Source organism: Arachis hypogaea, chromosome 12 (genome assembly GCF_003086295.3).
Source record: "Arachis hypogaea cultivar Tifrunner chromosome 12, arahy.Tifrunner.gnm2.J5K5, whole genome shotgun sequence".
In the NCBI taxonomy this organism is placed as follows: domain Eukaryota; kingdom Viridiplantae; phylum Streptophyta; class Magnoliopsida; order Fabales; family Fabaceae; genus Arachis; species Arachis hypogaea.
Genome location: NC_092047.1, coordinates 54,122,096 through 54,132,706, shown reverse-complemented (window position 1 = coordinate 54,132,706; position 10,611 = coordinate 54,122,096). Strand labels below are relative to the sequence as shown.

The window sequence follows — 10,611 nt, the reverse complement described above, 5'->3', positions numbered from 1 at the left end:
ACTAAAACCACAGCTCATCACCCTTGTTCAGAACAATTGTTCATTCGGAGGGAGTGTCCAAGAAGACCCCAATCGATATCTAACCACCTTCCTGAGGATATGTGATACTGTGAAGTCTAATGGTGTTTATCCTGACACCTATAGATTACTTCTGTTCCCTTTCTCACTCAAGGACAAGGCATCTAAATGGATGGAATCCTTCCCAAAGAAGAGTTTAGCAACCTGGAAAGATGTGATGAACAAATTCTTGGCAAGATTCTATCCTCCTCAACGGATCAATAGGCTGAGAGCTGAGGTACAAACCTTCAGGCAGCAAGATGGTGAGACTCTATATGAAGCATGGGAGAGGTTTAAGGACCTGACAAGAAGGTGTCCACCAGATATGTTCAATGAATGGGTGCAGCTACACATTTTCTATGAAGGCCTTTCTTATGAATCAAAGAAGGCAGTAGACCATTCATCCGGGGATCTCTGAACAAGAAGAAGACCATTGAAGAAGCCATAGATGTCATTGAGACTGTAGCTGAGAATGACTACTTCTATGCTTCTGAAAGAGGCAACACTAGAGGAGCGATGGAGCTAAATAATGTGGATGCACTGCTGGCCCAAAACAAGCTTATTACTAAGCAGCTGGCTTACCTCACCAAGAAGATGGAGAGGAACCAAGTAGCAGCAATCACCACCTCATCAGCAACCCAAGAGGGAGTGAATGCAGAGGCAAAAGATGAGCAAGAACAAGCCAGCTACATTGGAAACTCACCCAAGAAGACCCATGATCCATACTCCAAGACCTACAACCCTGGTTGGAGGAATCACCCAAACTATGGGTGGAGAAATCAACAAGATCAAAGCCAAGATCAGAGACGTCACAACCCCAACAACCATGCAGCTCACCAATATTCCACACAGAGATTATATCAACACCACCCTAACAACACCTCTCCACATCCATACCAAAACCAAAACAACCCTTCTCATCACTCCGATCCCAACCCACCATCATCTGATGACAGACTCTCAAGGATTGAGAAACTACTTGAAGGCATATGCAAAGAGATTCAAGACAGTAAGGCATTCCGAGAAGAAGTGCGGTCCAATATGCAAAATCAAGATGCTGCCATCAAGAAACTTGAGACACAAATTGGCTACCTATTCAAGCAAACTCCCAGCCACAACCCTCACAGCGATACTGACTCAAACCAAAGGGAGGAATGTCAGGCTATCACCCTCAGAAGTGGAAAGGAATTGAAGGAGACTCCCAAGCAACCACAAGAGAAAGATTCAGTTGGAAAGAAGGAGGAACAAGATGAAGTTCAAGTCTCCACCTCCAACTCACATCAAAAGGAAGGAGAGCTGAAGCCCTATGTTCCCAAAGTCCCATATCCTCAGCAACTGAAGAAGAAGGGGGATGACAGCCAGTTCTCCAGATTTTTAGAAATCTTCAAGAAATTACAGATTAACATACCCTTTGCTGAAGCAATAGAGCAAATGCCGCTCTATGCCAAGTTCTTGAAGGAATTGATGACTAAGAAGAGAAGTTGGAAGAGCAATGAAACTGTGATACTAACCGAAGAATTAGTGCTATCATTCAGCATAAACTGCCCCAGAAATTGAAGGATCCTGGGAGCTTCCAGATCCCTTGTATTATAGGGGAGATCACAGTGGAGAAGGCTCTATGTGACTTAGGAGCCAGCATAAATCTGATGTCAGTAGCTATGATGAGAAAAATGAAGATCGAGGAGGCTAAGCCAACAAAAATGGCCCTACAACTGGAAGACCGATCCTTCAAGTTCCCTCATGGTGTAGTAGAAGATTTGTTGGTGAAGGTGGGGAATTTCATCTTCCCAGCAGACTTTGTGGTGTTGGACATGTAGGAGGAAGCCAAGGCCTCCATCATCCTTGGAAAACTTGATACGCGGAAAACTTGTCTCGCAACAAATTTTCTTCGGCAAGTGTACCGAATTCGTCGTCAAGTAAAAACTAACAATAGAGTGAGGTCAAATGCTACAGAGATTGATTGATCAATCAACTTTAATTAAAGAAATGTTCTAGTTGAGCGAATCAGAATTTGAGTTGAGAATTGCAGAAAATTAAATGGCGGAAAAGTAAATAGCGGAAACAGTAAATGCTAGAAATAAAGAGCTGAATGTAAATGGCGGAAAGTAAATTGCAGAATCTTAAATGGGAATGGGGCAATTGCTCATAAAAGTAAATGGCAGAAATTAAAGAGAATGGGTAAGATCAGAAATGGGGAGTTCATTGGGCTCAGGAGATGTTGCATTCTCCAGATCAAGTTCATTTTCATCTCTTTCTCAATCAATGCATTCATTGATCTCCTTGGCAATCTTAAGTGATAGAATTACAATTCCTTGTAATTCAATCTCTCAAATCTTGATCAATAGCCAATTCCTTGGTCAATTGCTCATGAGAAGAGATGAAGTATGGTCACTGATTATACCACATGCATTTCCCAAATCAAGTGTTGGAAGGATTATAGTCACATATCCATCCAAACCCAATTTGGTCCAGCATGAGAAAGCATTTCTAGCATGATCCCTTCATTCCTCTTTCAAGGTTCAGAAGAGATCCAAGTATGAGTTGCTTTTTTTCCAAGATAACTACCCAATTGGATGAAGATCGAAAGCTTTCTAGTAAAATAAAGAGAAAAGATAGAAGAAAGAGAATGAAAACTAAAATTGATCCATCAAATTACAACAGAGCTCCCTAACCCAATGAAAGGGGTTTAGTTGTTCATAGCTCTGGAAAATGAAAACAAAGATGGAGAATATACGCTGAAAGTAAAACTAGAAGTCTAGAGAAAGTAAATACAGAGAGTAGTTTTATGCCCAAAGGCTCCCTAAAGTTTCCAGCTCTCAAACTAATTCAAAGCTACTCCTATATATACTACTCTTTTGATCTTCTAGTTGGCCCTTCAAGTCTTGGGTATGGGCCTTTGGATCCTGAGTGTGAAGTAGGCAGGGACTTTTAGCTCAGGACGTTAGTGGTGTTAACGTTAAGTGAAAGTGTGGGTTCGAGAACGTTAGTGACAATCACCTTTTTCACTAACGTTGCTCACCCAAGTATGAGCCACGTTAACTTCAACGTTAGTGGCACTAACGTTACCACTAACATTGCCTCTTGGTCCTTCGCACACGTTATTGGGACTTACCTTTCCCAATAACGTTGATAAGTTTCCCCCTTCCCTATGTTAGAGTCCACGTTAACTTAGTTAACGTGGCTCTTAACGTAAGCTTGCAAATCCTTCGAGAACGTTAGTGACACTTACCTTTGTCCCTAACGTTCCAATGTGCCCCTATTTTTCACGTTAGAGTCCACGTTAACTAGGTTAACGTGGCTTCTAACGTAGTCATGCTAGCCATCTCCAATGTTAGTGACAAAGGTGAGTGTCACTAACGTTGGCTCCTCATCTCTTTATCCACGTTAACTTCCACGTTAACTAAGTTAACGTGGGAGTTAACGTTGCTCATGGTGGCTCTTGGTGGTTCACCCCAAAGTTAGTGACAAAGGTAAGTGTCACTAACGTTGGCGACCAATTGCTCTCTCCACGTTAGCTTCCACGTTAACTAAGTTAACGTGGGAGTTAACCTGGCTTATGGAAGCTTGGCCAACGTTAGTGACAAAGGTGAATGTCACTAACGTTGGCTTCCCTTTTTCTTCTTAACGTTAGAAGTCATGTTAACTAAGTTAACGTGGCAACTAACGTGGCCAATTATGAGCTTGGTCCAACGTTAGTGACAAAGGGGAGTGTCACTAACGTTGGCCTTATAGTCTTCTTCCACGTTAGAGTTCACGTTAACTACGTGGGCTTATGATGGCTTCGAGGGCATTATTGGCGATTACCTTTCTCATTAACTTTACAAGTTAGCACCCATTCCACGTTAGAGGTCACGTTAGTGGGACTAATGTGACTGCTAATGTGGTTCTTCTTTGCTTCCTTTGTCCTGAAATCAAGCAACAAAGTGCATCAAAGTTCTAGTCCAAGTCATGAGTCATGCATCATCCAATTTATCATATAATTCATGCAAAATCCTCATGAAATCATGTAAAGTGCACAATGCATGCTTGAATGAAGATGTAAGTGAATATCTACCCAAAACTAGCTTATTTTCTAAGAAAATGCATGAAACTACCCTAAAAACAGTAAAGAAAAGGTTAGTGAAACTGGCCAAAATGCCCTGGCATCACAACACCAAACTTAAAGCTTGCTTGTCCCTAAGAAAGTACTGGAATAAGAGAATGATGAATGGTATGCCAAGAGAAATGAGTCATTCTTGTGGAAGTCATGTTTCTGGTTTTATGGTGGTTTCATGCATAGCAACTTAGGTTCATTCCTTCACTGGCTTTCAGACCTTTATCATGTCCTAGAATACTCACTGTGATTGCATCCCATGAGACTTTTATTCATTGATCCTTTTGTTGTCATTTCAGGGCTTATTTGTGTTCATAGGCTAAGTGCTCTGTAAGGGGGCAACTCTTTAAAATAAGCTTTCAGCCAACACTCCCGAACCAGTTGGTTCAAGGTGCTAGGTGTTGAAGCACCCCTAAGGACTTACTTCCTCAAGTCTCTCCCCCATACATACACACCACAGGCACATGGTTTGTTTATTTTCTTTCCTTGAGGTCTTGGTGTCCAGCACCTCTTTGGGCTACTAAATGTTCTGTAGCAAAGATTGCTCTTGATGGTGGACTTTCAGCTGATCATCCCGGGTTAGTTAACCCAAGTTACCAGGTGATAAAGCACCCCTGAGAGCTTAGTAATCCAAGCAGATCCTTAGTACAGGAACACCACAGGCACATCCCTCAAGACTCAAACCCTTGGTGCCTAGCCTCTTTTTTTGCTATATATATATTATTCTTCAACTTTGATTGTTCTTTCCCTTTTTCTTATTAGGATCTTATTATTTAGCTAGTCTCATGGGTATGTTCAAAGCATAATATTCATGACAGATAGTTGTCTTCCCACCTTATGGTTGAACCAACTTAGCTAACTTATGACCACACCACAAACTCAGGAACTTACTCCATAGTATGAACTCCACTCTGGTCTTTTATAAAGAACTCATTCTCTTTTCATTTGATTCAAAATGATAAGCATACAAGTAAGCAGAGTGAGGATACAGTGACATAAAGACTAGCAAGCATAGACCTATTCAACAAAAAGCTTAAAAGACAGAATTTAAAATGGTTCAAACTATCATGGAAGCATGTTCTATTTCATACAAGATCTTCCTTATTTAAAGCATAGAAAAAGATGGACCAAAGAAGGAACTCCACCACCTTTTACTCATGTGGATGCCTATGCTCTCCCTCTTGCTTATCCTCTTTGTGTCCTCTTGCATTTCCTCGCATCCGTGCCAATCTTGCTTGCTTCCAATCCTCAAGTGCCTTCCTCACTGATTCATGACTCTCTTCCACCCTTTATCTTTCTTCTCGTGCTAATTCATCCCTCATTTCTTTATACCTTGCGATTCCTGGATGCAATATAGGTCGCTGTCCTACAAAGTATCCAAGCCTGGCTTGAGTGTTTATATGATGCCCAGTCATGCTCATGTAAACTCCTTCTGCGAATGCCCTTTGCTTGTCCAATAGTTCTGCCTGTTCTATTTGTCTTCGATGCATCTCATGTATGTGTGCACCTTGATGTACTTGGATGTTGATTAGCTTTTGGATAGATCCTTGTTGTTCATTTTGCCTTTGTTCTATCCTGTGGAATGTTTCACTCCATTGTTGTCCTTGACTCAGTTGCTGCTCCATCATTTGCTTTTGCCACTCCCCTTGTTGAGTCATCCATCTTGAGAGTGAATTCTCTTGCTGCCCCATCATCTGTAGTTGAAGCTTTTTCTGTGCTCCTTGGCTTTCCAAATATTGTCGGGACAGGCCATCAATGGCTTCCTGTAGTTGGTGCATATCCAAAGTGGCTGGTGCTTGCCCCTCTAAGGCTTGTCCTTCTACTACTTGAGGGGCTGGCCTCTTCCTTTGCTTCCGTTGAGGCAAGGGAGATGCGGTAGCATGCATCCGTCGAACGGTTATTAGAATGCCCTCTTTTATCCACACGGGGTCCTCATCTTTATGAGGGCTATTGGTTCGGTCTTCAAGGGTCTCCTTTCTTCAATGTTGCATGGCAACATTTTCCAATGCATCCCTCTTTGGGGCACGTGTGTTGTATCCTCCTTTTGTGGTGTCCAAACCTTCTTCATTTAATTGTCCAATCAATCCCCTTCAATGCTCCTTTCTTTTTTCCTATAAAAATAAAATAAGAAAAATTAATATCATAAAAAAAATTTAAACTTTACGGCTAGAATAATAAAGAAAAAGAATTAGATTGTTTATTCATGAACACCAACTAACTAACTAACTATGTATCCTTATATGCATATTCGTGGCACCTTGGGTGACACCAAACTTAGTTTGGAGCACTGTGATGAAAAGTTTTTTTTTTGTTCAAAGCTCCAAGACTAGCATGCTCTCAGTTGCATTCATGCTTTCTTGGCATGCTTTGAACACCAAACTTGTTCTTCACTATATACTGCATAATAAGGATTTCACCAAGTGTTTGTCAATTTTGGGTTGGAATTCATAAATACTGACTTATTCACTATTTTCTAAAAGCATATAAAACATGGGTTGCCTCCCATGAAACGCTTCTTTAGCGTCACTAGCTTGGCGTTTCGCCTTCATCAGGGAGGTCGATAATGCTTCAAGTCTTCTCCTCTGGCAGTAGACCTATATCCAGTAGTTGTATCAATGATCTCTACATGTTCCAAGGAGAGAACTCTGTTGATAGTGAAGACCTTAGGTAACTGAGATGGTACAGTGGGGAGATCAGGGGGGATATCTGGGAAGTAAGCTGAGATCACTTTATCCCCTGGAGAGAAGTCCTCGGTGGGGATCTTCTTGTTCCTCCACCTCCTTGGTACCTTCTTCTTTATTCCTTGTGATGTTATCTTACTCTTTGTGACCTCCTCCTTTAAGGAAATGTGGTTACTGGTCTCATATTTTTCTGGTGGTTTAGGTTCCTCCTGATTTTCTTTGAGCTGTGGTAATTGCTGTTTGCCTTGTTCATCAATCAAGGGGATCTTCAGATGTGCTCGTTGTCCTTCAGTGCTTGTTTCTTCCTTCAGTGTCTCACTGTGATCCTTCCTTGGTTCCTTGTTCTCTTGATCTGTTTCTTGTGAGTGTTTGAAAAAAGTGAAGGTGAGTTGTTCATCATGGATCCTCAAGATTAGCTCCCCTCGCTCCACATCTATGAGTGCTCTAGCTGTAGCTAGGAATGGTCTTCCCAATATGATTGGGTGAGTATGACTCTCTTCCATGTCCAATATGACAAAGTTTGTTGGGAGGAAGTATTTCCCAACCTTTACCAACACATTTTCCACCACTCCTATTGCTTGTTTTTGAGTTTTGTCAGCCAGCCTGATGACTACATCTGTGGGCATTATCTCATTGATCTGCAGCCTCTTCACAAGGGATAAGGGTATTAAGTTGATGCTTGCTCCTAAATTGCAGAGTGCTCTATCAAACATTGTTTCTCCTATGGCACAGGGGATATGAAAACTCCCTGGGTCCTTTCTTTTTGTAGGCAACTCTGGTTGAATGAGGGCGCTGCACTCCTTGTTCATCACTATAGTTTGGCCTCCCTTGAGTGAGCTTTCCTGGGAAGCAGTTCCTTCATATACTTGATGTATGCAGGCATTTGCTGGATGGTCTTGATGAATGGTATGTTTACATGTAGAGATACAAATAAGTCAAGAAATCTTGAGTATATTCTCTTCTTCACAACACCATTGAGTAGTTGGGGAAAGGGTGCATAGAGTCTCAGCAGCTCTTATTGTGAGATTTTTGGTTCTTGGTGATCTTTTTCCTTCTTCTCTACTGAGGTATCTCCAGGTTGTTCTGACTGCTTGCTTGGCTTGTCCTCAGTCTCCTTATCACTTATAGTGACCATCTTGCAATCTTCCCATCTTACTTTCTTTGTTTCACCTCTCGGATTTTTTTCTGTATCACTTGGGAATCCATCTGTATGTTTGGGCATCTGCTCAGAGAGATATCCCACTTGAGATTCCAACCTCTTGATGGTGTCTCCCTGGTTCTTAAAATTTGCTCGCACTTCCTCCTTGAATGCCTTGTTGTCTTGAATCTCTTTGCCTATGCCTTCAAGTAGATTCTCAATCCTTGAGAGTCTGTCATCAAATGATGGTGGATTGGGATTAGAGGTGGAAGGATGAGGAGTGTTATTTTGGTTTTGATATGGATGTGGAGAGGTGTTGTCATGGTGATGATGATATGTTCTCTGTGTGAATTGTTGGTGAGCTACATTGTTGTTGGGGTTGTGATGTCTCCGATCTTGGCCTTGATCTTGTTGATTCCCCCACCCAAAGTTTGGGTGATTTCTCCAACCAGGGTTGTTGGTCTTGGAGTATGGATCATGGTTTTGCCTAGGTGAATTCCCAATGTAGTTGGCTTGCTCCTGACTACCCTCTGCTTCTTCATTCACTCCTTCTTGGGTTGCTGATAAAGTGGTGATTGCTGCTACTTGATTTCTCTCCATCTTCTTGGTGAGGTCAGCCAGCTACTTGGTAATGAGCTTATTTTGTGCCAGCAGATCATCTACATTGTTTAGCTCCATTACTCCTCTAGTGTTCCCTCTTTCAGAGGCATAGAAATAGTCATTTTCTGCTACAGTTTCAATGACATCTATGGCCTCCTCAATGGTCTTCTTCTTGTTCAGAGATCCCCCGGATGAGTGGTCTACTGCTTTCTTTGATTCATAAGTAAGGCCTTCATAGAAAATGTGTAGCTGCATCCATTCATTGAACATATCTGGTGGACACCTCTTTGTCAGGTCCTTAAACCTCTCCCATGCTTCATATAGAGTCTCACCATCTTGTTGCCTGAAAGTTTGGACCTCAGCTCTCAGCCTGTTGATTCTTTGGGGAGGATAGAATCTAGCTAAAAATTTGTTCATCACATCTTCCCAAGTTGTCAAACTCTCCTTCGGAAAAGACTCCAGCCACTTGGCTGCCTTATCCTTGAGTGAGAATGGACATAAGAGCAGTCTATAGGCGTCAGGATGAACACCATTAGACTTCACCGTGTCACATATCCTCAGGAAGGTGGTTAGATGTTGATTGGGGTCTTCTTGGATGCCTCCTCCAAACGAACAGTTGTTCTGAACAAGGGTGATGAGCTGTGGTTTTAGTTCAAAATTGTTGGCATGGATGGTTGGCTTTTGAATGCTACTTCCACAGTTTCCTGTGTTTGGGTTGATGTAAGAGCCTAAAACTCTTCTCTCCTCCCCAGCATGATTTGCTCGACCTTCTCTGCCATGGTTGTGAGCCTCTTCTTCATGATGGTTTTCCATGTTTTCTTCCATGTTTGGTTCAAAGTATTCCTCCTCTTCCTCGGCACCAACTACTCATTTTTCTCTTGCTTCCTTCCTTAATCTAAAGAAGGTCCTCTCAGGTTCAGAATCAAAGGAAGTTGAAGCCCCGCTTCTTCTCCCTGTCATACAACCAACAAAGCACAAGCAAGGAAAATAGATGCAGAAAGTATTTCTGTTAGAATTACTGTTAGTGTGAGTGATACAATATATCAAACAGTTAGTGGGTTAGTGAATTGAATTGTAAATAACTAAAAAAAACGAAAAAGTAGGGGGAAGGGAAGAAATTAACTAAAACTGAAAGTAAATTACTCAAACAGAAAATTAAATCAAACAAACTAAAAATGCTCAATCTAGTTATCCTCCAATTTAATCATTGTTGATTCAAAATCAATCCCCGGCAACGACGCCATAAACTTGATACGCGGAAAACTTGTCTCGCAACAAATTTCCTTCGGCAAGTGTAGCGAATTCGTCGTCAAGTAAAAACTCACAATAGAGTGAGGTCGAATCCCACAGATATTGATTGATCAAGCAACTTTAATTAAAGAAATGTTCTAGTTGAGCGAATCAGAATTTGAGTTGAGAATTGCAGAAAATTAAATGGCGGGAAAGTAAATAGCGGAAACAGTAAATGCTAGAAATAAAGAGCTGAATGTAAATGGCGGAAAGTAAATTGCAGAATCTTAAATGGGAATGGGGCAATTGCTCATAAAAGTAAATGGCAGAAATTAAAGAGAATGGGTAAGATCAGAAATGGGGAGTTCATTGGGCTCAGGAGATGTTGCATTCTCCGGATCAAGTTTATTTTCATCTCTTCCTCAATCAATGCATTCATTGATCTCCTTGGCAATCTTATGTGATCGAATTACGATCGAATTACAATTCCTTGTAATTCAATCTCTCAAATCTTGATCAATAGCCAATTCCTTGGTCAATTGCTCATGAGAAGAGATGAAGTATGGTCACTGATTATACCACATGCATTTCCCAAATCAAGTGTTGGAAGGATTATAGTCACATATCCATCCAAACCCAATTTGGTCCAGCATGAGAAAGCATTTCTAGCATGATCCCTTCATTCCTCTTTCAAGGTTCAAAAGAGATCCAAGTATGAGTAGCTTCTTTTCCAAGATAACTACCCAATTGGATGAAGATCGAAAGCTTTCTAGTAAAATCAAGAGAAAAGATAGAAAAAAGAGAATGAAAAC

General features: G+C 41.3%; 2 non-coding genes across 2 annotated transcripts; one reads left to right on the top strand and one right to left on the bottom strand.

The window, feature by feature from the left end:
* Window positions 1-280: 280 nt before the first annotated feature.
* On the bottom strand, window positions 281-387 carry LOC112731459 (small nucleolar RNA R71). The gene has a single exon (XR_003167235.1). It is a non-coding gene; the product is annotated as a small nucleolar RNA R71 (small nucleolar RNA).
* Window positions 388-8,834: 8,447 nt separating this feature from the next.
* LOC112731099 (small nucleolar RNA R71) lies at window positions 8,835-8,941 on the top strand. Its single transcript, XR_003166891.1, has one exon. It is a non-coding gene; the product is annotated as a small nucleolar RNA R71 (small nucleolar RNA).
* Window positions 8,942-10,611: the final 1,670 nt, after the last annotated feature.